At 36.4% G+C, this 27,132-nt stretch overlaps 1 pseudogene; it reads left to right on the top strand.

Moving 5' to 3' along the window:
- The first annotated feature begins 22,468 nt into the window (after positions 1-22,468).
- On the top strand, positions 22,469-26,180 carry LOC123860327 (GTPase NRas-like; annotated as a pseudogene).
- Positions 26,181-27,132: the final 952 nt, after the last annotated feature.

The raw sequence follows: 27,132 nt of genomic DNA on the forward strand, positions 1-27,132 counted from the left end.
CTAGGAGGTTGTGCTTTTCTACAGATCTCCCTTCAGTACACTGACAGGGTTTGGGTTATTTTTCTCACAGTTTCAAGTTGGTCTGCTAGAGAAATCTCATAAAAGTAGTCTGGAACTGTTTCCTAAAAGAGAAGGTCTTTTCTCTTTAAATGATTTTGGATCCATTATTTATTGGGGAAACAGAATGGAATACTAACTAAATGCAGAGTTGCATTTAATTCATGACAGACTTGCTATTATACAGAGCAAAAAAGCCCCATATTAAAAAAAAAAAATCACTGAACAAAAAAGCCACTGAGGTTCTATCTCCCTGAATCTTTTATAGCTGAAGTGGAATTACTAGACTCATGTTTGTGTTTCATTAATACCATCAAGCGAAAGGCGAAGAAAAATCTCAAGATGTCTATTGCTTAAAAACTGACATTTTATGCTAGCTTAAAACTCATATTTGCAGTTATCAGCTAAAAGGTTCCTCGGGGATCTTAAATGCGGCTAATGCTCATCCCAGAAGGATAAAACTGGAAGTTCTTGTGGTCAGGCTCTAAGGTATCTGCTAGATGGAAGATCTCAAAGCTCCTGGGTTCTTCTCCTAGCCTTTCATCACTCAGAAGATAGAGTAAATAGCCTTGCTCACATTTCTTACAGACTTTGTATCCCCAATTGAGCCTCGTAATAGGCAAGGACCTCAGTTGTTTTGACTCTTAAATGGGATTCATGTGCCTTTATACATTTCAAGGCATATAGATTATTGATTTACTGCTTTGAATTGCTTGCTGTTTTACATTGCCTATGAAATATATTATGGTAGGATATATATTTCTTCTTAGTACCTGATACAGTGCTCAGCACATAGCAAGTACTCAGCAAATGTTTGCTATTGTTGATGGGTGTTCTGTACCTTACTCTTACCTTCATTTCGGAGAGCAGTGTTAAAGTTGACACGCATTAACCTGCCTTATCTAAAATGAATGCTTTCTTTTGCCTTTAGTGATAGCATGCTGTTAACAGCATGCTCTGTTACCTAATATAATATGTGAAGTTTAATCACCAAAAGTAGCTACTTCAGAATACACCTAGAGGAATGACCTGATTAATGGGGCTTATTCCCAAAGTAGAAGCTATGCCATCAACAAATTCTAAAATGCAGAACATGAGTTTACATGAGCAACAAGCTTCAGAATACAAATCCTCATTCTGTTTTTCATTTTGTTCAATCACCTGTGAAAAGAGCCTCCTTAATCTGTGATTGTTTATGACAAAACATATTATAGTATGTTTATGTCCTTCAACTTCAGCATGTATAGCAGTCAGTCACTTTGTCCTGGACAATCAGTGCTTGTGAAAAGCAGCTGGAATATTTCCTTTCACATGAATACAAAAGTCCTTCCAAAGAATCCCCTCTGGCAACGTGCACAATAATATCAGAACATGGTCTAGCTTGAAGTCACAAATGCTGACAGTTCCTGCCTTTGGGGACAAAGAGACAGTGGAGACTTCCTGACAAATGCTGTACTTGACTTACTTCCCCCTTATCTGTTCACAGAACAAGTATCACACAAGGGATTACAAAGTCAATGTCGATTTCCCTATTTAAATACTCTAGGTATTAGGCTGAGTTCCAAGACGGAAAGAACCAATCATCTAGTAATGCTTCATGGCCTGTCAGGCCCAGAGCAGCTCAACCCTACAGTTAAAAGTAGTATATAACATCAAGGCATTGGTTTTTAGCACAAAATAAAACTGATGTATTTAGAAAACAACCAGTAGGCAAGATTGCTGGATTGATGCTGGATTTAAGTTACTTAGGGATAATTTTAGAATACATTGAAGAAAGTTGCTTTGCTTGGTTTGGTTTTCAATAGAAAAACTAAAACAAACATAATAAAGTAGACTGTATGACTCCACAAGGCTCCTCTAAAGCAGCCTGGTAGCCCCGACATCCAAGGTAGTCAATTCCATTCTCCTAGCCCATTGCTACTAAAAACGTGCACTAGAAACTGCAGAAACATATATAAGGATGGGAAATGTTGTTGTTGACAGAAAGCTTGCAAATAATACCATGGTTTCTTTCTGATGGCCTGCAATTTCACAGGTTTTTAAGTATTGCAGGGATAAAGACTTTTATTTTTAATGAAACTCATCCATTCTGTAAAACTTATGTTGTACAAATTTCCCTGAGAAAAATTAGATGGAAGTATGGTAACTTACACTTCTTTCCCAAGTGTATTTGGAAATGCATCAGATTTAGAAACCAAGGAAATACTTACCATATGTTGGGCAGGAGGGGGGAGGGATGAAATGAAATTGGATGTTTTTCATATGTGAATCTAGTTTTGCTTGAGTTAGTGTAAAAAACATGGAAAAGCCAGTACATTTGTCTATTTCATTTAAAATATCTTTTTATTTTACATAAACCTGCTCTTAAACTTGTACTGAGCAGTCGTATAAATTTTCACATTTTATGGTATCAAACCAACACGTATAAAAATTCCTCTATGGGAATGAACACCTGAAAAACAGTGCATATGGGCCTGGCCTTCCAATATGTGTTACTAATTAGAATCAAACAAATAATGGCTTCAGAATTTTTTTTAAACACAGGTGTAATGCAAAATCAAAAGCACTCTAGGCAAATTACTCTAATCACAAGATTACTACATTTCTTTGATATCTGCCCATGTGGGACCTCCTGCAGTGGTGAAGGTCTTGATAATATGAATGCCCACATAGCTAATTCACAGAACCTTGGTGTGGAACTCCCTAATTCAAGAACCCCAAGGAAATACTGGCTTCCCTGGTGAAAAAGCCATAAAATGACTGTTTATTTAAATGAGTTAATCTCCAGCTCTTTAAAAGTATCCCCCCGCAAAAAAAAAAAAGTATCTATGGGATTCTCATTGCGCAGCCTGTGCCTTCTTCAAGGTATTGGCTCTTTCACAAAACAAAAATCCACTTGTTTGGAGTAGGTGCCTAATAGTTCCAGAGCATTACACTTTTAATTACCTTTATTTAAATAACAAGCAATTTTATTAAATAGTTACAGGCACAGCTTCTCAAATGCTTTCCCATTTCTAAACCTTTTCTTATTCCAATGAATTGGCTTGAGACATGTAACTTGGATGAAAATATTTCAGTCTGTAAACTCCTTACTAATGGTTAAACACACTACCCATTTGATGCCTAGCCTGACACTCAGATAAGACATTATCTGACTTCATTACCACTAAACTCACCTATTTTATCAGATGAGTTGAGCTTCAGTAATTCAGACAATGATTACATGAAGAGCAAAACAGCCCCCAGCAATTAAGAAGCATATTTAAAAGCACTTTAGACCAAATGTACCTCTTGTAAGACTTTTTTTTCTTCATTCTTTTTAGAGCATTTTCAAGACTCGGTCTATAATTGAAAGAAAATTTAATCCTGCATTAACCATATAATCATTTTGCAAACTAGGTTTTGGAACTCCGCTTTATTAAAGTGGGTTAGTCCAGAATTTGTGGATTAATGATTTCAGACCCTATTTAAAATCTTGTAGACTTAGCATACTTCACAAAATCTCTATTTTCCTTATGATTAAATCACCAGAATACTAATTCTCGGCATTTAGCACCTTTCTTTTAAAAGCACAAAGTGTTATAAGAACTCTAGCAAAAGAGAGTGAAAACTGTATTGCAAAGCAAAGCGAATATATTCCTATTTCCTATTCAGCAATCAGATAATATAGAAACAAATCCATAGCTATTAGGCAGGCTTCTTGACCATGAGGTAAATCAAGCAAGCTCTCCTAAAGCTTCAAGGATAAGGGTGAAAGGATTTAGGTGCTTTATTTAAGATAGTGTTTATTTGAGTAATAATGCCAACACAGTATTTTATTCTTAATTAAAAGAATTGTTCTATATTTTGTTGTATAAGAATGAATAAAAAATAATAGTGGTAACACGTTTGCATAGTTATTTTCATTTTAAAAGCTCTTTTACATGCTTTATCTCATTAAAAATTTCTAATAAGTTTCCAAAGTGTTATGTCAGTAGATGTTTTGCATATTTAGTGATAAATATCCAAGGAAAATTACTGTCTTAAAGAAAAAAAAAACATATTGGCTCATGAAACATACCAAAAAAATAAATTGGCTTCAAGCATTTGAATTCAGGGATTCAAGATGAAGTGTTGCCAACTCTCCTCCCTGTCAACTCTCTTCCCCTCCACCATCTTCATTCTCAAAAAGGATCACTCCAAGCCGGGGCAAGATGGCCACTGGCAAATTGAAGTCAAATTTTTCTCCTTGCTCAGAGTCTCAGAAAAAGGGAGTTTTCTTGCTGGTTAGATTCAGCAAAAGTCCTAGGATGACATTAATTGGTTTAGCCTGCTTCAAATGTCTATTCCTGTACCAATTGCTGGTGCTATCCCTGACTGGCCAACCCATGTGTCTACCTTGACAGAATTCCCTCAACTTCTTTCAAACCACCTGAACTAAAACAAACAAAACAAAACAAACAAACAAGCACCTGAACTAATGAATTTACTGTGGGACAGGTGATAACAGGCATGGGGCCAAAGTTGGAAGGAAGGAGGCATGGTTCTCCAAAAAGGGGGCCTAGGGCAGACATACCTATATCCACTGCTGGTATTTTATACTTCTCTTTTACAGATGAGGACGCTGAGAGCCAAAAAGATTAGGTACCTTTGTTTGTGTTTTCAAATTCCTTAAAATAATTTAAAACTGTGAGTTACCTTACTGAAAGAACACCCAGTTGTCTCATTTTAGCAATGAGAAAACTAAGGCTTTCAAGGAGAGGTAAAGTTTGAAAGTTATAGAACCAAAACACAAGCTCAGGTTTCTTGATGCCCACTTGTGTGCTCTTTCCATCATCCCAGACTGTTACTTATATTCCTCTGTTTTAGAATTAATAATCCATAATTGTATATGTACTGGCTCCATATTTGCCAAAATGTTATTAGCAATACTCTCTACTTTCACTGTGCTATAGTTCCACGCTTTATAAGGGATTATAGAACTAGCCAAAAAGTGTGAGATTGTTTGTCCTTGAGCTGATATTTTGAGAGTGAATATTTTTCTTTTTCATGATCAGTAATTGAAGGGCACGATCTTTAAGTGCTGAATAACACGTGGTAGTCTTAACTGTTCTTTTGAGATCTTTCATATCTAGACCAGAAGTGAATTATATTGGAAGAGAAACTGAAGCATTTTTTTTTGCAGCAGAAATCATCTAATAGCAAGTATCTATTAACACTGTGAGATTTTTCAGGTCTTTCTCCTCTGGGCGCAGCACCAACTCTGATACCCTGCCATCTACCAGGGATCTGTCTATATCAAGAGGGTGCTTAACATCAGGACTCTATCCTCTCATGGGATTTAGAGCATAGTACTTGTATGGACCTTTTCCTATATTTCAGATCTAAAGAAGCTTCTGATCCTAAAACCATTCATTTCTACCGCTCTTCAATCATAGATCATGGTCTTACTCACATGAAAAGGTCCCACTGACTCAGAAACATTTCCTGCTTGCAAAGGGGCTGGGCAGAACCTAAATTCCATTCCCAGTTGAGAAGAATTGAAAAGAACTGATTCAGAAGCTTCTGGTCATACTTGGGGATATTATTTTGTTGATGCAGTATCCTAAGAATATCTCCTTGATAACTAAGCCAAGTTCATGACAAATTGAAAAAAAAAAACAAAACAACTTTTAATTTTTTTTGCAGCTAGGAGTCCTTGTAGGAAAGGATCTCACTTTGTTGGGAAAATTCTTTGGTGTGTCTTTGGGAGTAGATAGGTAAGAGGAGATAAGAGAAGAAATGGAGTGGCATGTGCAGCCATTCATATAGGGGAGAATTCATATGCCTTTTCTGATAATTCCCCAAATCATCTAAAAAATCAGCATTATAGAATTCTCTGTGATGTTGTGTGTGTGTGTGTGTGTGTGTATGCATGTGGGCACACAGTGAGGTGGATGGGCTGTGATGGAAAATAGTATACACAGAATCAAGGGGAAGAATATAAAGAAAAAAAAATGTTAAGGAAGTAAACTCCTTGAAAACCACAGAAATTTCGAGGAGGGCAGAGGCCCCTCACAGGTGGGAGAGCTGGGATTCTTACCAGGTGTAGCCAGAGAAGATTCTACCTTTCCTACCTCATAATTCTCTAATTGTCTAAAGGGACTATGTCTTTGGCCCACACATCTACAATCTGAACATCTGCAACTCTCTATCCTACAAGGTCCAAGCTCTATTAGAAAGAAACTTTTGTAAAGTTCTTGAAACTGTTGGACTCTCTCTCACGGTAAGTAACAAAACCTGAAACAATGATGTTTAAAGAACAGATCACTTACTAGCTCATGTAAGGGGAAATCAGGTTCATGGGGTTAGTGGTGACTGATCCAGCAGCTCAACAATCTTCCCACTGGCTTCATTCTCTGTTTTTCAAAGATTTAAGATGGATGCCAAAAGTAATAGGGGCTACGTTTCATCATTCACAACCATAGGGAAGAGAAAAAGCTTTCCAATTCACTCTGAGAAGAAAGAAAGAACTTTCCCAAGGGCCTTTCATAAACCTTCCTACATGGCTTATTGGCCAGAAATGGTCATATGCCCATTACTAGACCAATTTCTGGCAAGTGAGTTGGTATTATACTAGGACCTACCCACCTCTGGGTCTGGGGTCAATTCCCCCAGCTACAGTCAAGCTACTTGAGGGGGATATTAATGCAACCACACCATCTCCAATACTGTCTATTATACTCCAATACTATCTATTATCATAGATAACAGAGAAAACAGTGGTACCCATTGCTTTCTGCCCAAGAAATTTCCAAATAACTACAGGACAGGATTTCAACTGCTAAGACAAATATGGAAAACTAACCACATACCTAATTGCTTTTTCAGTTCCAAATATATTAAAGAATCCTGCTCACAGTGAAAGGACTGAGAAAGTGATTCTGAAATTTTTTTTAAAGATTTTATTCATTTATTTGAGAGAGAGAGTAAGAGAGAGAGAAAGCATGAGAGGGGTAGAGTCAGAGGGAGAAGCAGACTCCCCACTGAGCAGGGAGACCTATGCAGGACTCAATCCTGGGACTCCGGGTCATGACCTGAGTTGAAGGCAGACGCTTAGCTGACTGAGCCACCCAGGCGTCCCTGAATATTATTAGAAATACTCTATGAATTAGCAATTTTTTGAGTTCTATAAAGATATTTTTTAGTTATGTCAAATTGTTTAATTTCTTTGCACCCTGATAAAACAAAGGGCTTTTCTGAATTGTTCACCTATAAAAATGACAGAGCTTAAACTTGAAACCTTGATGTAAACAAGGAAATTAGGAATGTTCTTGTATATATCATATTTCCTACAGAAAAGTGGTCCACAATGTAAAGGGAAGTCAAGATGAACATTTTCCCTCTCACCCATTTAGATTGCAAGAGACCTCATCAGGAAGGATTATGTAAATTTCTCTGACTATTTTCACAGACCAAAGAGGGAATCTACTCAATGAAAGTGCTGGGTAATGGTTTGATCTCCAACAGAGAACACCTTCTCTGATGACCGTTGGCTGCACCATGTGTTATGAGTTTGTTTATTTTTTAATTGCTCCACAGTTGTTCCAGAGTGTGAGAAGTCGAGTTCCATTGAGCTGGCACTTCTAGTTTTAATTTATGCATGAGTATGTGCATTGTTTTTCTCCTGCAGTTCTCAAAAGAATTTTATGGGCCATTACTGAGTGACTAAAATGGGTGCAGATTTTGCAAGCCTCTGCCAGAAGATGTTTATTGCTGTCATCATTCTTAGGAAAATCATGTTCCAGCAGGTTCAGGCAGTGTGCAAAACGTGGCACATGTGTGAATTGGCCATTTCACACCCTCTTACAATATTGTCAGTAATAATAAAACCAAGGGAAAGACCTTGGGGAGGGGGATAAGCCACACATTAATTTGGTCATGAAGCTTTGATATGTGATCTTTGTTAGTTCCAGAGATGCAAAGTACAGCTTATTTTGTAAACTTCTCACCAAGGGCTAAAGCAGTAGCTTTCTTTTAAAGGTTCCCACTTCTGAGGTTCCTATCTCATGAAGTCTACCTCTAGTGTGTAATATCTTTGGAAGCTTCTGGATGATTCTCTCTTCTTGTTTTGTTAATTTTGAAACACAACTTTCATGTGGCATCTAACACTGTAATGATAAGGAAAGCTAAATTCATTTAAGCTATTTCAAATTATAGTATATCACTAGCTGTTAAAGCTTGCCACAAATTCTTTCATGTTCACCTGCCCACCTGGAATCCCTGCTTTTTGAGAGACATGTTTTACCTTCTTTTGGGTTGGCTGTTTTGGGGGGTTGTGGACAGAGCTCAGACATGAATTTGGGAAAAAAATTCATCTGAATATCTCCAGAATCGATATTTTGGGGCTATTATACTATATTGCCCCTATTTCTTCTTACGTTTAATGTTTCATTGTCATTTCCTTTTTGATTTCTTGGAATGGTTCACATGATGAAGCCATTTTTATATATCTTCAGAAACACTTTCCATTTTTATATTCAATTGTTATATATAATGTATTTATTGTAATAATTAAAAATGGGGGATACATGTTTAATATTTTCCCACAAAATTTGAGCCTTATTTCAAAAGGTCTAAATTTAAAACTCTCCTTGAAATTTGTGCCATTCATATAAGCATGCAGCATATACCGGTAATCTCAGTACCAACACATATAAATTAACAAACATGATTTGGGTTGAAGTTCCTAAGGAGGCCATATAAACTGTACCTCTCCCCTCTCAAGTTCTATAAATCAAGAGTGGGGGGGGAAGAGTGGTAGATGGGGCTTAAATATAACCTTTATTATTAATAAAAGGTAAGTTAAAGAAAAATCCTTAAAATGAAAGTCAAATGGACTTGCTAAATTTTAAGTTGAGTTAGAGACTTTATTCATGCAGTCAAGAAGCCTGGATTAAGACATCCCCCTGCCTGCAACAACAGAGCTGCCCCTTGAGATATAAGAGGCAGCTTCTTCCTAAAAAAACAAAACAACAACAACAAAATACACACACACAAAAAAAAACCCATAATAGTACAGAACTGATTAAACTCTTTCCAAATTTAGCAATAAAATCAGTAAAGAGGCAGAGAGAGACCTGCAAGACTTCAGGATATTTCTTCCTCATTAAAACCAGGAGTGTTGAACTGATTTTCCTCCCTAATCCTTTCACACAATCTTGGATGCATGCATCTGAAAACTACAGCCAGTCTTAGTCTTATCTTTATTTATTTGTTTCCCATAGAAGCTGCTATCTTCATTTTGTGTGTGCATTAAAAAAAAAAAAAATCAGTCAGGTATTGAAGTTAACATAGGATTTCAAGTACTGTGTTTTAGAGGACATATTATACTGAAAATTACTCATTATTTATCTGAAACTCAAATTTAACTGGGTGTCATGTATTTTTACTTGGTAATTAGTAATTCTAATTTCAAGGGATTTTATTTTGGTTTAAAAATATCAGAATTCATTTTTTGCTATCATCATAAATTTTGACGTTTTACCCCCAAGATTCACTGTTTTCCCCAGCTGTTTAAAAGCCAGGAATGTGGGATCTAAAGCCATAAACCTCCTAGAAGAAAACATAGGCAGTAAGCTCTTTGACATAGGTCTTAGAAAAAAGTTTTTTGGACCAATCTCCTCAGCCAAGGGCAACAAAAGCTAAAATAAACAAATGGAATTATCTCAAACTAAAAAGCTTTTGTACAGCAAAGGAAAATATCAACACGACAGAAAGACAGTCTACTGAATGGGAAAAGATATTTACAAATTATATATGCAAGAAGAGGCTAATATATAAAATATATAAAGAACTCACTCTACTTAATATCAAAAAAGTCTGACTAAAAATTGGGCAAAGAATCTGAATGGACATTTTTCAAAGAAGACATACAGATGGCCAGTAGGCACATAAAAAGATGCTCAACATCACTAATCATCAGAGAAATGCAAATCAAAACCATAATGAGATGTCACCTCACACCTGTCACAGTGGTTATTATCAAAAAGTCAAAGAATAAGAAATGTTGGTGAGGATGTAGAGAAAAGGGAACCCTCAAGCACTGTTAGTGGGAATATAAATTGGTGCAGCCACTCAGGAAAATAGTATGGAGTTCACTTAAAAAATTAAAAATAGAACTTTCATACAATCTATCAAAATTTCACTTCTGGCCATTTATCCAAAGAAAACAAAAACACCCAAGAGATATATGCACCCCAATGTTCACTGCAGCATTATTTAATATAGCCAAGATATGGAAGCAACTTAAGTATTTATCAATAGATCAATAGATAAAGATGTGGTATACATATACAATGGAATATTACTCAGCCATAAAAAAGAATGAAATCTTGCCAGTTTTGACAAAGTAGATGAAACTTGAGAGTATAATGCTAAGTGAAAAAAGTCACACAGAGAAGGACAAATACCACACAACATTACTTATATGTGGACTCTAAAACACAAAACAAATGAACAAAGAAAAACAATTCATAAGTACAGAAAATAAACCATTTGTTAGCAGAGCAGGGGAGCTGGGGACACAGGCAAAATAGGTGAAGGGGATTAAGAGGTGCAAAATTCCAGTTATAAAATAAATAAGTCATGAAGATGTAATGTACAGCATATGGAATATAGTCAATAATATTGTAATAACTTTGTATGGTGACAAAAGGTAACTAGACTTATGGATATCATTTCATATGTTATAAAAACACCAAATCACTATGAAGTATACTTGAATAGGATATTGCATATTAATTATACTTCAATTCTACAAGGGCCACAGATTTGGAAGTTAGAGGTCATTATTATACCCTAAGCTCCAGGGATGATTCCTGATAGGTCTAACTCTGTTGAGGTAATCCCATGGCACTTAACATAATGCTTGGTTCCCATACCTAAAGTTTGCTCCAATCAGCATATAGCATTTCTTGGTCCACCAGGAATTTTCCTGGGTGGACATATGATCAATTTCAGGGGTCAGATTAACTCAAGATTCAAGAAGAATTATGCCATAAACATCTAGGGAAGAGGATTTTTAGATTTTTCAGAGAATTACTTGTAGCCAGCTTTTGCGTCTTTTTTTTTTCAAAAAAGATTTTATTTATTTTTGAGAGAACAAGTGAGCACAAGCACAAGCAGGGGAGGGGCAGAGGAAGAAGCAGACTCCCCGCTGAGCAGGAAGCCTGATGTGGGACTTGATCCCAGGACACCAGGATCATGACCTGATCAGAAGGCAGACACCTAACTGACTGAGCCACCCAAATGTCCCACTTTCTAAAAGATGTAATATAAAGGTGGGAAGCCTAGAATTGTCAATCATTTTGACACCATGGATAAATGCTTCCCCAGGTTTACTACAGCATTATTACAACGACCAAGATATGGAAGCAACTTAAGTCCATTGATATATATAAAATGTTATTTAGCCATGAAAAGAAGAAAATCTTGCCATTTGTAGCAACATGGATGGACCTTGATGACATTATGCTAAGTGAAATCAGATAGAGAATGACAAACACTATATGCTCTCATTTATATGTGGAATCAAAAGAACAAAAACAACCCCCAAAAGGTGAATTCACAGACAAAGAGAATAGATAGGTGGTTGCCAGAGGCAGGGAGTTGAGGAAGAGTGAAAGTGGAAAGGATGTCAAAAGGTACAAACTTTCAATTATAAAATAAATAAATCATGGGGATATAGTGCACAGCATAGTGACTATAGTTCATAATTATTGTGTATCTGAAAATTGCTAAAAGACTTGATCTTAAAAGTTTTCATCACAAGAAAAACAATTTTCTAACCATGTATGGTGATGGATGGATTTATTGTGGTGATCATTTCATAACACATACAAATACAGAATTACTATGTTGTACACCTGAAACTAACATAATGTTAATATCAATTATATCTCAGTAAAAATTTTTAAAAATACAAGGTCTGATCAAGTTTAGGAAACAGCAAAATGACTAATATTAGGGATGAAAGAGTGAACCTCACTACAGATCCTATAGACATTGGAAAGATAATAAGAGACTCTAATTAATAAATATCCCAATAAAATTGCTAACTTTGATGAAATGCACCAACTCATTAACAGATACAAATTTTTTAAATTTGAGACAAAAGGAAAAAAGAAAACCTAAAGCCCTGAATCAATACAAACAAATTCATAGTTAAAGTCCTTCCCATAAGCAATAGTATAAGCCTCAATGGCTTAAGAAGTGATTTCAACCAATGATAATTATATGCAATCTCTTCCTGAAAACAGAAGGGACAATTCCAACTTACTTTAGGGAGAAGTACATGCTGATACTAAAACTAGACAAAGATATTAAAAGAAAACTACAGATGAGCATCCCTCACGAACACAGACACAAAAATCCTTAACAAAATATTAGCATATCGAATTTATGCTGACTGATGTATGTATGTGTATGTATGTATGTATGAATGATGTATATCTCGGGAATTAAACAGTTGATTTAATATTTAAAAAATAATCAATGCTGGGGCCCCTGGGTGGCTCAGTTCGTTGAGCATCGGACTCTTGGTTTCAGCCCAGGTCATGATCTCACGGGTCATGAGATCCAGCCCCACTTTGGGCTCTGCACTCAGTGGGGAGTCTATTTGGAGATTCTCTCCTTCTGCCCTTTCCCCCACTCATGTGCGCTCTCTCTCTCAAATGAATAAATAAATCTTTAAAAAATATATAAATAAACAAATAAATAATGAATGTATTTGACCATATTAATAGAATGAAGAAGAAATTCAACATTCATTTAAGTTAAAATTTATCAGCACATGAGGCTTAGAAAAGACTTTATTCAATCTGATATAAGGCGTGTATGAAAAACTTGCAGTGAGCATCCTATATAATAGTGACTATCTGAATGCTTTCCCCAAAGACTGGAAACAAGGCAGATGACTGTTTTCTTCACTTGTATTCAACATTGTACTGGAGGTTCTATAAGAGATAAGAAGTGAAGAAAAAAATAAACAAACAACATAAAGATTGGAAAAAAAATTAATAAAATTGTCCTCAGATGACATGATTATGTATATAATATATCCTAAGGAATCAACAACAACAAAACTGCTATAAAAAACAGTGAGTTTACTATGGTCAACTAATCTTCGACAAAGCAGAAAAGAATGTCCAATGGAAAAAAGACAGTCTCTTCAAAAAATGATGTTGGGAAAATTGGACAGCCACATGCAGAAGAATGAAACTGGACCATTTCCTTACACCACACACAAAAATAGACTCAAAATGGATGAAAGGCCGAAATGTGAGACAAGATTCCATCAAAATCCTTGAGGAGAACACAGGCAGCAACTTCTTCGACCTCAGCCGCAACAACTTCTTCCTAGATACATTGCCAAAAGCAAGGGAAGCAAGGGCAAAAATGAACTATTGGGATTTCATCAAGATAAAAAGCTTTTGCACAGCAAAGGAAACAGTCAACAAAACCAAAAGACAACCCACAGAATGGGAGAAGATATTTGGAAATGACATATCAGATAAAGGGCTAGTATCCAAAATCTATAAAGAACTCATCAAACTCAACACCCAAAGAACAAATAATCCATTCAAGAAATGGGCAGAAGACATAAACAGACATTTTTCCAAAGAAGACATCCAAATGGCCAACAGACACATGAAAAAGTGCTCAACATCACTCAGCATCAGGGAAATCCAAATTAAAACCTCAATGAGATACCACCTCACACCAGTCAGAGTGGCTAAAATTAACAAGTCAGGAAATGACAGATGTTGGCGAGGATGCGGAGAAAGGGGAACCTGCCTACACTGTTGGTGGGAATGTAAGCTGGTGCAGCCACTCTGGAAAACAGTATGGAGGTTCCTCAAAAAGTTGAAAGTAGAGTTACCCTATGAATCAGCAATTGCACTACTCGGTATTTACCCCAAAGATACAAATGTAGTTATCTGAAGGAGTATGTGCACCCCAATGTTTATAGCAGCAATGTCCACAATAGTCAAACTATGGAAAGAGCCAAGATGTCCATCAACAGATGAATGGATAAAGAAGATGTGGTATATATAGGTACAATGGAATATCAGGCAGCCATCAAAAAAACAAAATCTTGCCATTTGCAACAATGTGGATGGAACTAGAGAGTATTATGCTAAGCAAAATAAGTCAATCAGAGAAAGACAAGTATCATATGATGTCACTGATATGAGGAATTTGAGAAACAAGACAGAGGATCATAGGGGAAGGGAGGGAAAAATGAAACAAGATGAAACCAGAGAGGGAGACAAACCATAAGAGACTCTTAATCTCAGGAAACAAACTGAGGGTTGCTGGAGTGGTGGGGGATGGGAGGGATGGGGTGGCTGGGTGATGGACATTGGGGAGGGTATGTGCTACGGTGAGCGCTGTGAATTGTGTAAGACTGATGAATCACAGACCTGTACCTCTGAAACAAATAATACATTATATGTTAAAAAAAAAAAAAAGATAGTAGGAAGGGAAAAATGAAGGGGGGGGAACCAGAGGGAGAGACAAACCATGAGAGATTATGGACTCTGAGAAACAAACTGAGGGTTCTAGAGGGGAGGAGTGTGGGGGGATGGTTTAGCCCAGTGATGGGTATTAAGGAGGGCATGTATTGCCTGGAACACTGGGTGTTATACGCAAACAATGAATCATGGAACACTACATCAAAAACTAATGATGTAGGGCGCCTGGGTGGCTCAGTTGGTTAAGCAACTGCCTTCGGCTCAGGTCATGATCCTGGAGTCCCGGGATCGAGTCCCGCATCGGGCTCCCTGCTCAGCAGGGAGCCTGCTTCTCCCTCTGACCCTCCCCCCTCTCATGTGCTCTCTGTCTCTCTCATTCTCTCTCTCAAATAAATAAATAAAATCTTTAAAAAAAAAAAACTAATGATGTAATGTATGGTGACTAACATAACATAATAAAATAAAATTAGGGTGCCTGGGTGGCTCAGTTGGTTAAGCGACTGCCTTCAGCCCAGGTCATGATCCTGGAGTCCCAAGATCCAGTCCCGCATCGGGCTCCCTGCTCAGCAGGGAGTCTGCTTCTCCCTCTGACCCTCCCCCCTCTCATGTGCTCTCTCTCTCTCATTCTCTCTCTCTCTCTCAAATAAATAAATAAAATCTTTAAAATAAATAAATAAAATTAAAAAAAACAGTGAGTTTAACAAAGTCATAGGATATAAAATCAATATTAAAAAATCAAGTGTATTTCTATCCAAGAAAAGAACAGTTAGAAAATGAAATTTCAAATAAAACATACTACTTGTAATGGCATACAAAAACATGAAATATTTAGGGAAAATTTAACAAAATATGTTCAAGATATACAGTGAATAATTCAAACATTATTAGGACAAGTAAAAGGAACTTAGTTATGGAAGATTCATCATGGCTAAAATGTAAATTCTCCCCAAACTGGTCTACAGATTTCAATACAATCCCAATAAAATCCATCAGTCATTTTCTTTTTTTAACATTGACAAATTGATTCTAAAATTTGTATGAAAATGTGAAGAACTTATAATAGCCATAACAATTTTCTAATATTGGTGTAAAGAGAAATGTATAGATCAGTGGAACAGGATGGAGAGAGTAGAAATACACAAACATGCTCATAGTTAGTAGATTTTTAAAAACTATTTGAAAAACTGAAATCGTGAAAAGATAATGTTTTCAACAAATAGATACCCCTATGGAAAAAAAATTAACTAAACCTTACCTCATTACATACACAAAAATAATTCAAATCTTAAAATATTAAACTTTAAAGTTTCCAGAATATAGGAGAAAAATCATTATAATTTTATTTAGGCAAATGTTTCCAGGTAGAATGAAAAAAAATTAGATGATAGATAGGCTATCATTTAAAAAATGAAAAAAAAAATTGTGACTCACAAGGTGAACATATTTACATTACAAATATCTGACAAAGGACTTTTATCCAAAATATAAAAATCATTCTTCCATATCAAGAAGAAAATTAGAATCCCAAATTTTAAAAAAGGGCAAAAGATTCAAATAGATATTTCACCAAAGAAGATACATGGATGACTAACAAACACAAGAAAAGATGCTCAATGCTTCTAAGCTTCAGAGAAATGAAAAGTAAAACCATGAGATATTGCTATAACAACTAGAATGGCTAAAATTTAAAATGTTGAAACTATAGGCATTAACTAGGATACAGAGCAACTGGAAGTTCCATACACTGCTGGTTAGGAGTATAAAATTGAATAACCATTTTGGCAATCAATTTGGCAGTTCCAAAAATACTAAGCAATTCTACTTCTAAGTATTTACCTAAGAGGTATGAAATGCCTTGCACATGAATGCTCATAGGTTTTATTCTCAATAGGCAAAAACCTGTAAACAACCCAAGTGAATAGATAAGCACAGTATACCCATATTATGGAATATTTTTCAGCAATTAAAAACAGACAGTATTATGATATCCCAGCAACATGAATGAATGAACTAAAGAAATTGTGTGCTGTATGATTTCATATACACAACATTCTAGATCAGGCAAAACTAGTCTATACTGACATAAAGCATATCAGTGATGTGTGGAGTAAGCAGTAGGAAGACTGACTGTAAAGGAGTACAAAGGAAGGTTTGAGTGATAGAAATGTTCTACATCCTGAATGTGATGATGATTACACTGATGCAGTTAAAGCTTATTTAACTGTTAGTCTAAGTAAATTATACAAAAATTATACAAAAAAAGAAGAAAAAAAGAAATATGTGATTAAAGAAGCCTGTATCATTCAAAACCATACGAAAGGAAAAAAAAGAGCAGTATGATTTGGGGTTAGTCCCTTTTTCTCTACAGGTCTTCATTTTTTCTATGTTAAATGAAGAAGAGTTAAACTAGAAACTCTTTAGGTATCGCATTACACACTTCTAAGGAAAATCTTAATTTCCCCTATTTCTTTTTTCCTTCAGAGGAGGAAGCTTAATACAGAAGACAGAAGTTGGTCTTGGATCCAGGCAAACCAGGATAAATATTGGGATCCTCACACTTATTAGTTGTCTGTGCAGGAATTCAACATCTCATGGTTACAATTTCTTCATCTACAAAGTTAGGATAAAAATCTATACTCTATACACTGGGAAAAACCAAATGATTCAAAAATGTATGAATGTCTTTGACTCTCATTAGCTGCCTTTCACCAGAGCAAATTTCAAGACTCAAAACCAAAAATAAAGTTAAATAGAATTCTTCCAGAAATCAAATATGTACCCTTATCAACTGAATCCTCCAAGGAGGACATTTGAGTTCCTTTAAGAGATCCTGTCTTCTACTAACTGCCTTTGCAGATGCTCTGAGCACAGCACCTGTCATGCTGTTCAGGGTGAGAAGACAAGCATTAAGGAATGGCACAACAGTGGGAATAAGATAGGCCATCCTAGGGGAGCCTTCACTCTGCACTGGTTTCTCACGCTGAGTACCCTTAGACAGCTGAACCACATGAATCTTTTCTTACTCTCTGGCTCAACTGGAAGACTCCCAAGTGAGCTATAAAGGTTATTTCGTGCACTTTCTTGGGTATCTCAAATGTATAGTTAAATTCAAGAAATTCACATTAAAAAAATCTACTCTGATTTTGCTTTGGTTACTTTTCTTTTAAATTAAAAACCAACAAGCAAACAAAAATTCCTAGCTACCAGTATCTACTGAAGCCCTGAAATCACAGGTAGAATAATTTGGTGTCTTGAAAGCCTACATTACTCAGCCTTATGAAGAAAATATGACATTTTCTTAAAAATACAGTATTTTCTTTATGGGAAAAGAATTAAAGTTTTATCAGATCACAATGGGACAAAGAGGTTTTTTTTTAATTTAATTTAATTTTAATTTTTTATTATTGTTATGTTAATCACCATACATTACATCATTAGTTTTTGATGTAGTGTTCCATGATTCATTGTTTGCATATAACAGGCTAACCCATCCCCCCACGCTCCTCCCCCCAAACCCTCAGTTTGTTTCTCAGAGTCCATAATCTCTCATGGTTCGTCTCCCCCTCCGATTCCCCCCCCTTCATTTTTCCCTTCCTACTATCTTTTTTTTTTTTTTAACATATAATGTATTATTTGTTTCAGAGGTACAGGTATGTGATTCATTAGTCTTACACAATTCACAGCACTCACCATAGCACATACCCTCCCCAATATCTATCACCCAGCCACCCCATTCCTCCCACCCCCACCACTCCAGCAACCCTGAGTTTGTTTCCTGAGATTTAGAATTCCTCATATCAGTGAGATCATATAATATATGTCTTTCTCTGATTGACTTATTTCGCTTAGCATAATACTCTCTAGTTCCATCCACGGCAAGATTTCGGGGTTTTTTTATGGCTGCATAATATTCCATTGTGTATATATACCACATCTTCTTTATCCACTCATCTGTTGATGGACATCTTGGCTCTTTCCATAGTTTGGCTATTGTGGACATTGCTGCTATAAACATTGGGGTATACGTACCCCTTTGGATAACTACATTTATTTTATTTTTTTAAAAGATTTTATTTATTTATTTGACAGAGAGAGACACAGCAAGAGAGGGAACACAAGCAGAGGGAGTGGGAGAGGGAGAAGCAGGCTTCCTGTGGAGCAGGGAACCCGACGTGGGGCTTGATCCCAGGACCCTGGAATCATTACCTGAGCCGAAGGCAGATGCTCAGTGACTGAGCCACCCAGGTGCCCCTACCACAGTTTGGCTATTGTGGACATTGCTGCTATAAACATTGGGGTGCATGTACCCCTTTGGATCCCTACATTTGTATCTTTGGGGTAAATACCCAGTAGTGCCGTTGCTGGGTCATACAGTAGCTCTATTTTCAACTTTTTGAGGAATCTTCATACTGTTTTCCAGAGTGGCTGCACCAGCTTGCATTCCCACCAACAGTGTAGGCAGGTTCCCCTTTCTCCACATCCTCGCCAACATCTGCCTTTTCCTGACTTGTTAATTTTAGCCATTCTGACTGGTGTGAGGTGGTATCTCACTGAGGTTTTGATTTGGATTTCCCTGATGCTGAGTGATGTTGAGCACTTTTTCATGTGTCTGTTGGCTATTTGGATGTCTTCTTTGCAGAGATGTCTGTTCATGTCTTCTGCCCATTTCTTGAATGGATTATTTGTTCTTTGGGTGCTGAGTTTGATGAGTTCTTAATAGATTTTGGATACTAGCCCTTTATCTGATATGTCATTTCCAAATATCTTCTCCCATTCTGTCAGTTCAACTTCTTCCTAGAAACATCGCCAAAGGCAAGGGAAGCAAGGACAAAAATGGACTACTGGGACTTCATCAAGATAAAAAGCTTTGCACAGCAAAGGAAACAGTCAACAAACCCAAAAGACAACCGACATAATGGGACAGAGTTTAAATGAAACTTCAGTGACATACCAAACCAGATGAGAAAAATGTAGATACCTCTAAACTCAACCACCACCTACAGGCATAGAACACTTCACAACCTGTGTATCAACCAGCCACTGCCAATGGAATAGTTTAATCAACTCCTCTAGGGCCAATTTAAAAGGGTAAACATGAGTGAAGCTTTTATTAATGCTTCCCTTCATCACAAAAGCAATTTCCCACTGTCATTTGAGCTTTTTATGATGGCCCACTACCAGCAGAAGCCATTTCAGTTTACCTCTGACTGTGCACCAAGCAGAAAAGAAAACAAATCAAATAATTAAAATGGTCAAAAATATACCATTTCAAAATGGCTCAATCCTTCAAAACATGTATAAAATTCCCCCCCACCTTTTTTTTCTGAAGAGGGCAAATTGTGAAGGAGGAACAGAGCAATGGCTTTCTCCTCTTCTCCAAATGTGTCAGGGAATTCTAAATATTTTCTTTTCTAAGAATGTTAAAGGATCTTCTATCATGGTTACTGAACCAGCTGTTGCCTATCTTCATCTTCCTACTTCTAGGCAATATCTCTAGTTATAATCTTGTGTGCCAATGCTTTCTGACTGATTAAAAAATTCATACTGGTTTCTCATGCTGAGAAGTGAAGATTATTCCCATTTGGGCTAAGAGGGCTCTGGCAGAAATAGGGTTAATTTTCTTTCCCCTGAGCCAGTAGTTCCCACACCTGTCAACCATCAAGGTCAGGCTTGCCAGGAACCTGGGAGTGAATGGGCATGGGCGCAGCTGTAGCAAATTAGTGTATCCTGAGGAGGTCCAGCATAAAAGATGTGAACTCTTGCATATGTCTCTATGGAGTTTTGACTGATCCAAAAGCTACGTTGCTATGGGGAATCAAGAGTGGTAGGAGCCTCAGAGACTTCTACCACAGCCTTCCCCTAATAATACATGATATGTAAAACTGTATGTGTGCCTGTGTTTGTAGGGTGTGTGTGTGTGTGTGTGTGTCTATGTATTTTTTATAAGGTTGGGATTATAGCAAGTAGCAACACTTATCTGTTTGAGTGACTGTGCTGGGCCATAAGAAATGACTTAGAAAAGGATATAGTAATTATTAAAATGGTCTTTTGGCTATCTCCATCACTAGGTATGGAAACCACATAATTACTGATGAAACAATATTTAATGATTTTCATCAATGCTCCTTCTCAAAAGTACATAGGCATCACAATACAACAATCATATGTGGGGATGTTTTAAAGAAAGCGACTAAAAAGGAGTAATTTGGTGGGAAAAAGGCACTTGGCCCAATCGTGACAGTATCTTAGTATCTGTAGATGCCAATTTTCTTGTTATTTGGAAGTCTAAATGCTGAGTTGGTTTGTTTTCTTATTTTTTAAATGTGAAAAATATCCAAAGAGTTATGTCATAATCAAGTTGCTTGTATTCTTGCATAGGTGTAAGATGTTCTAGGCCTTTGAGCCCTGCCCATTTTCAGCTTTGTGTGTAACACAAAAAGAATAGAATTGTAGGTAGGATAGGAAGGTTATATGGTAAGAAAAACATAAAAGGTGAAGGGAACATAGAGAGATGCTTAAATAGTATTTTACATTCCTGCATTCATTCAATTTCTCTAGTGGAATGTGAAGTCAGTATTTCAAGCAATAATAGAATAAAAACATTGCAGAATGCTGTGTGTTCTCTTCGCACTGAGGAGGAGGAACTAAAAGAAAAGTGGGGGCAGAGGGATACCTCTTAGTGATTCCACAAAGGTAGTCCATATTCTCAGCAGAAGAGCAAAAAAAGCAAATACATCTAATTGCTTGTAAAAGTTAGGCCCATTTAGTACAGTTTAATTACAGTCTACCACCAAATCCTACATTGGTATAAAAAAAAGTACAACCCTAAAGAATAAAATGAAAAGATATTCTGGCTGAGCAAAAGTTCCTGAGTCCTACAGGGTGATGATTTAACGTTTCACACCCTATAAGCATCATTAATAGCAAAGACATAATGAAATCAATTTTGAAAAAGATTGTCTCCCAGGGCTCTCTATTTAGATATGAAGTTTTTGAAGAGGAAGAGGGCAATTGATGGGATAAGCATCAGATTTGGCCCAGCACAGTCACTCAAACATTAAACAACCATAAAAACCAAAACCCCCAAACCAAAAACTACCTAACTTGTTATTTGACATTTTAGGAAACTTGCAAAGATAACTGATTAGAGACTTCTTAATTTATCAAAATACCCCGAGCATCGTAAGAAAAGGAGTTGCTTTAATTACAGTGGCTATTATTGGACATCTCAGAACCTATTTCGTAAGGACCTGCAGAGTCTGCAAAGTCCTACTGAGCAGATCTCACTCTGCAATGGAGAAGGGTGGCAGGGTCCGAACCGACTCAGCAAGACCAAACTGACAAGCCGAATAGAAAGTTCATGCCCTTACTTTCTTCCCTTTCCATTGATACTGACCCATGATTGCCACCCCCCAACTCTGCTTTTGACTTTTCTTGAAGAATGGAGGAAGTACTTAAGAAGAATGAGGTAACTTGTTTTTTCACCAAGACTTCCAACACATGCACACCGCAGCATTTTGCGACATGTGTGTTTTCAGTCACCTCAGGATTTTCATCTGAGGGGCAGCTTATTTCATATGTGCTTATGGAAAGGCAATGAAAATTTATTATTATTATTATTACCAGTTGAGTTCAATACAAACTATTGACATAAGTATGTTCTACTTATACTATTTCTTTCCCTTCATGGAATACCCCAATTTAGTAGTATAAAACCATAACTGAATGAAGGAAATGAATCTCCAAATTGGAATTTTGATCTCAAAAATCATTTAATTCAATAAATTGTTCAAAGGTAAGAACTGATTTGATTGATTACTAAGATCTTTAGCCAATGGTATCCAAAGGGTATCTGTGATAATCTCCTACAGAACAAAACAAATGTTGACAAATATCAACAATTTAATTATCTAATGATGACCATGCTGCTACATAAGGGAAGTGTAGGCGTGGTCACTCTTTCTAGTAGTTATCACAGTTGTGATATTATCTCTTCTGGTATAGGGATAGAGTCAGCAGTAATGAATCAGGCCCTCATTTCTCTGCTCAGTGCTGATACTAGTTTTAGGTAAAAGAAACTAGCAATTACTAGTGTAGAGTGGGTGATTAAAATCCATATATGCTAAACTCATATATGCAAACAAGTAACATTCTTTTTTTACCTACCACTATTTGTATATTTTTCTCAAGCTTAGATTCTTTTTAATGGTGGTAGGAGGAGCTAAGATGGATGGGATTTGATTTGATTTTTTACTCTATTTTTTAAAGATTTTATTTATTTCTTTTAGAGAGAGAGAGAGCAAGCAGGCAGGGAGGGGCAGAGGGAGAGAAAGAATCTCAAACAGACTCCCTGCTGAGTAAGGAGCCCAACTCGGGACTTGATCCCAGGACCCTGAGATTATGAACTGAGCCGAAAACCAAGAGTTGGACGCTCAACTGACTGAGCCACCCAAGCACGCCTGGATGGGGTTTTAAATATGTCATTTAAAGATTACTTATCTTTTCCATTTTAAAATTGTCCCTTTGGTTTTATCTCTACCAAGATGGTAGCTGGACATACCATGGGGCATCAAAGAAAAAAAAAAAAAAAACTCAAATTGGGTAGCAGCCTTCTCTAGGACGTCCCTTGTCCCACTTGGTTGTTGCTCATCTTGCTGTTATCTATTCTTGATATTGTGGCTGATGAAAATCATGTTTACGTCTCATTTTTTTTCTCTGCACAGTCAGTGCCCAGAGGTCCCTTCGCTTCTACAGACAGGCTCCACTATTCTGATGTGGCCCTACCTCAGACTTTCCTACCACTGCTGCTCTGCTTAATCTCAGCCATATGTTCCTTTGATCCCTTCCTTAAGAATTACCCTCCCTAATTAACCAATGATCTTTCTGTTCTCCCCTGAGGACACACAGTGGCTTTGAGACATTTCACTAATTATGCCCAGAATGTATACAGGTAAAGGTGAGAGTATGGTAGGGTGTAGTCTGTGGCCATTTGGCCATCACCACTCAGCTGTGTGTGTCCCTCTTGGTGTGGGACATTCAGACAAATGGCCTCCTTCTTAGAGCCAACAAATTGTGGGGCTCTTTTCTTTTCAGCATCCCTCACATACACATATACCCTCTGGAGTTCCTCTGTCACTACACAATCTTCATCTTGAGGTTTATCATCAAGTGAACTAGATTGGGGGTGGAATAGAGAACTAGAGACACAGCATCTCATCTTTTGCTCTTTTTCTCCCTTTCTTACCCTATCCAATCCATATACTCAGATGTGTTCTCTCCATAATATCCCAAGATTCTTTCTATATAGTAAAATAAAAATCCATGTCTCCAATTTTTTTAATGTAAGAAATATTGGAATTTATAAATTCTTTTGTTTTTCATTTAAGCCTAGATTGTAAAACTACTGTTTTATTGGGACATGAAAGGTGTCATTTACCATACACTTGACATCTTTGTTCCAGATTATGTGACTCTCCCCTGGATCATGGAAATGCTTTAATGGCTGGGTAGTCAAGAAGGCTATAATTTAAAAGAAATACAAAATACATGATCTTATCTTTTAAAAATATTACACCCATTTTCTAGCTCAAAAATAATGTAAAATGAAATATAAAGATTCTGGCATATTTCACAAACCAAAGGAGAACCTTCATCTTAGCCTAGAATTGCCTGGCGCCAGGGCTCAACACATTGTGAGAAACCTCATTTATATTTTCTACCTTACCCTCCATGTCTTTTTATGGCTTTTATTTTTTCATCTCTTTTACCAGTTTTTTATTTTCTGGACCAGCTTTCTCTATATCCTTGTCTAAAAAATGGAAAATATTGGATCCCTATTAAGCTCTCCGGTTTTTATATTTCCTTTTCAAGAATCCAGCTTTAATGGGACTGGAACACCACTGCCGTTTTCCCTTTCCAATTTACTAAATAGAAAACTTTAATTGCTCTAGTTTGGATTATCAGCCCATCTTTCATTCATCTTTTGGTCAAGGGAACAAAATGGCATAGCATAAGTGTGAAATCATTCTTCATATGCATCAGGGTTGGGAGTGAGATTTCTTTTCCATTCCTTTATATATATAAGAGTATAAGGCAAACATGTACAAATATGCACTATAATATTCCTCCTAGTATTTCTATTGCTTTATTTCCATTTACTTATGAAATAAACCTGACACTTTCTTGTTCAGTTCTAAAGTATACATGGTGAATTATTTTCTGAGTAAAACTTTTTTTTTTTTTTAATTTGAGGGCTTAAACCCTTTTATACTCACCTTCCTTCTGAGCTTTCCCCAGAGAATGTCTCAGGATACTTTAACAAATCATTTAGAATTTTTTTTTTTTTTTAAAGAAAATCTCCTGGGATTATTAATCTGTTCCAGGGTAAAGGTCATAGTTTTCAGGATTTACTTTTTATTCCTCTCTGTTTTCCAGGGCTTTGAAATTTTTCAAAATCAGTGACTTTTCTAGGACATTTTTCCCAGTGAATGCTGTTTTAACCAATAAATCTACCTTGCATCAGTTTGGTGTCATTTTGAGATCTTATAGATTAACCTGTATCTTGACTAATAATAATATTTACTATGAAAAAAAATTTTTTCTGCTTTAGCTGCTGACATGATCAAGGATATTGGGCTCCTGATATCAAGCCATCCTTGCATTCTAGTTATAAACTTTGTATAGGCTATATTTATTTGTAAAATAAATTCTAATTCTAATTAATGTAAAAAGATTCTAATTCTTTATTAGAATCTAATTTCATTTTGGATTATGAACTAACATTCAAAAATGACTTTGAGGGCTTTTGTTATTATTTTTATAAATATTATCTACCTTTGACAGATGCTGGTATCAATATTCTGCTGCTTTCAAAAAGATGTTGCAAGCATTATATTCTTAGTTCTTTGCAATAACTTAAATAGAATTTAGATTTAAAAAAAAATATAAATAGGATTAGCAATACTGGTTGGCTTAAGTGTTAAAATAATTTGGACTTAATCCCTAGTGAGGCTGTTCATGGCAGTTCTGGGGTCTCCAGCATTTTTCCCAGTTGTGGTCCTAAATCCATCTGAAGTGGAGGCAGCAAATTTTGGAGTTCTTGCTGGTGTGAGTACAAACTGGTGGTGGTTGGAGCAGGTGATGTTGGAAAAAGTGCACTAACAATCCAGCTAATCCAGAACCACTTTGTAGATGCATACGATCCCACCACAGAAGATTCTCACTGAAAACAGGTGGTTATAGATGGTGAAACCTGTCTGTTGGACATACTACATACAGATGGTCAAGAAGAGTACAGTGTCATGAGAGACCAATACATGAGACAGGTAAAGGCTTCCTCTGTGTATTTGCCATCAATAATAGCAACAGATTAAGCAAGTAAAAGACTCAGATGATATACCTATGGTACTAGTAGGAAACAAGTGTGATTTGTCAACAAGGACAGCTGACACAAAACAAGCCCATGAACTGGCCAAGTTATGGGATTCCATTCACTGAAATCTCAGCCAAGACCAGAAGGTTGTCAAAGATGCCTTTTACAAACTGCCTTTTAAGTATCAAATGAAGAAATTCAATAGCAATAATGATGGGACTCAAGGTTGTATGGGGTTACCATGCATGGTGATGTAACAAATACTTTTAAAGTTATAGCATCAAAAAAGAGTCACTGTCTAGCTGCACCAACACCCCAGTCTTGAATTTCCTGGAGGAGAAGCATTCCTCTTGCAATCTTCAGTCTCACAAAGAAGCTCCTGCTACTTCTCCAACTCTCAGTAGATCAGTACAATATTCTCTATTTGAGAAGTTCTCTGAATAACTACCTCCTCACTTGGTTGTCTGACCAGAGCAATGAACCACTATTTTCCACCCTGGGTTCTCCCTCAACACACACAAAAAAACTTCTGCCATCCCAAGTTTTTCATCTGAAAAGTACAGAGAACATAACTGAAGACATGAAATTCTGTAGGAAACAATGTCTTAAGCTCTAAAGTAGCAACTGCTGGTGACTTCTTTTTTTTTTCTTTTTTAATGCTGAACAATGTTGGGTTTTGAAGAAATGTCATAAATTACTGTTTTGCTGAGAATATGGTTAAGTTGCCATTAGATTTATTTATAATGTTATTGGCTATGTTCTCTAAATTGGCATCAGCTTTGCATTCATAAATAGAAATAATAATAATACTAATTTGGGCTTAAATCTTTACCTTCTTTACCTTCATTGGGAGGTTTCCTTTGTCCACTTTCCCTATTGCTTCTACAGTAATTTTTGTTTCTTGTTTAGGTTTTGATAGTTTCTTAATTTTTGCCAATCAATTTTTTGCTAGAAAATCACATACTTCATTTAGGCTGTCATATTCTTTTATACAGAATTGAATAAATATTCTCATTTAAAAATATCTTCTATGTTTTTCATTTTTTAATTTGGTAAAAATCATAATAAAGAAAGCTAGAATAATACTACTTATTCATTTAAGGGAAGAGATATTAAGGACATTATTAGCAAATGCAATTCAAGAGTTGATGAAAGCATAATCTGTCATAGGATGAACAATTTGGTCCAATGAAGTCACATGGATTTATT

This window comes from Mirounga angustirostris, unplaced genomic scaffold (assembly GCF_029215605.1).
Source record: "Mirounga angustirostris isolate CCGP_5_RB_7025 unplaced genomic scaffold, mMirAng1.0.hap1 SCAF_4, whole genome shotgun sequence".
Lineage (NCBI taxonomy): Eukaryota > Metazoa > Chordata > Mammalia > Carnivora > Phocidae > Mirounga > Mirounga angustirostris.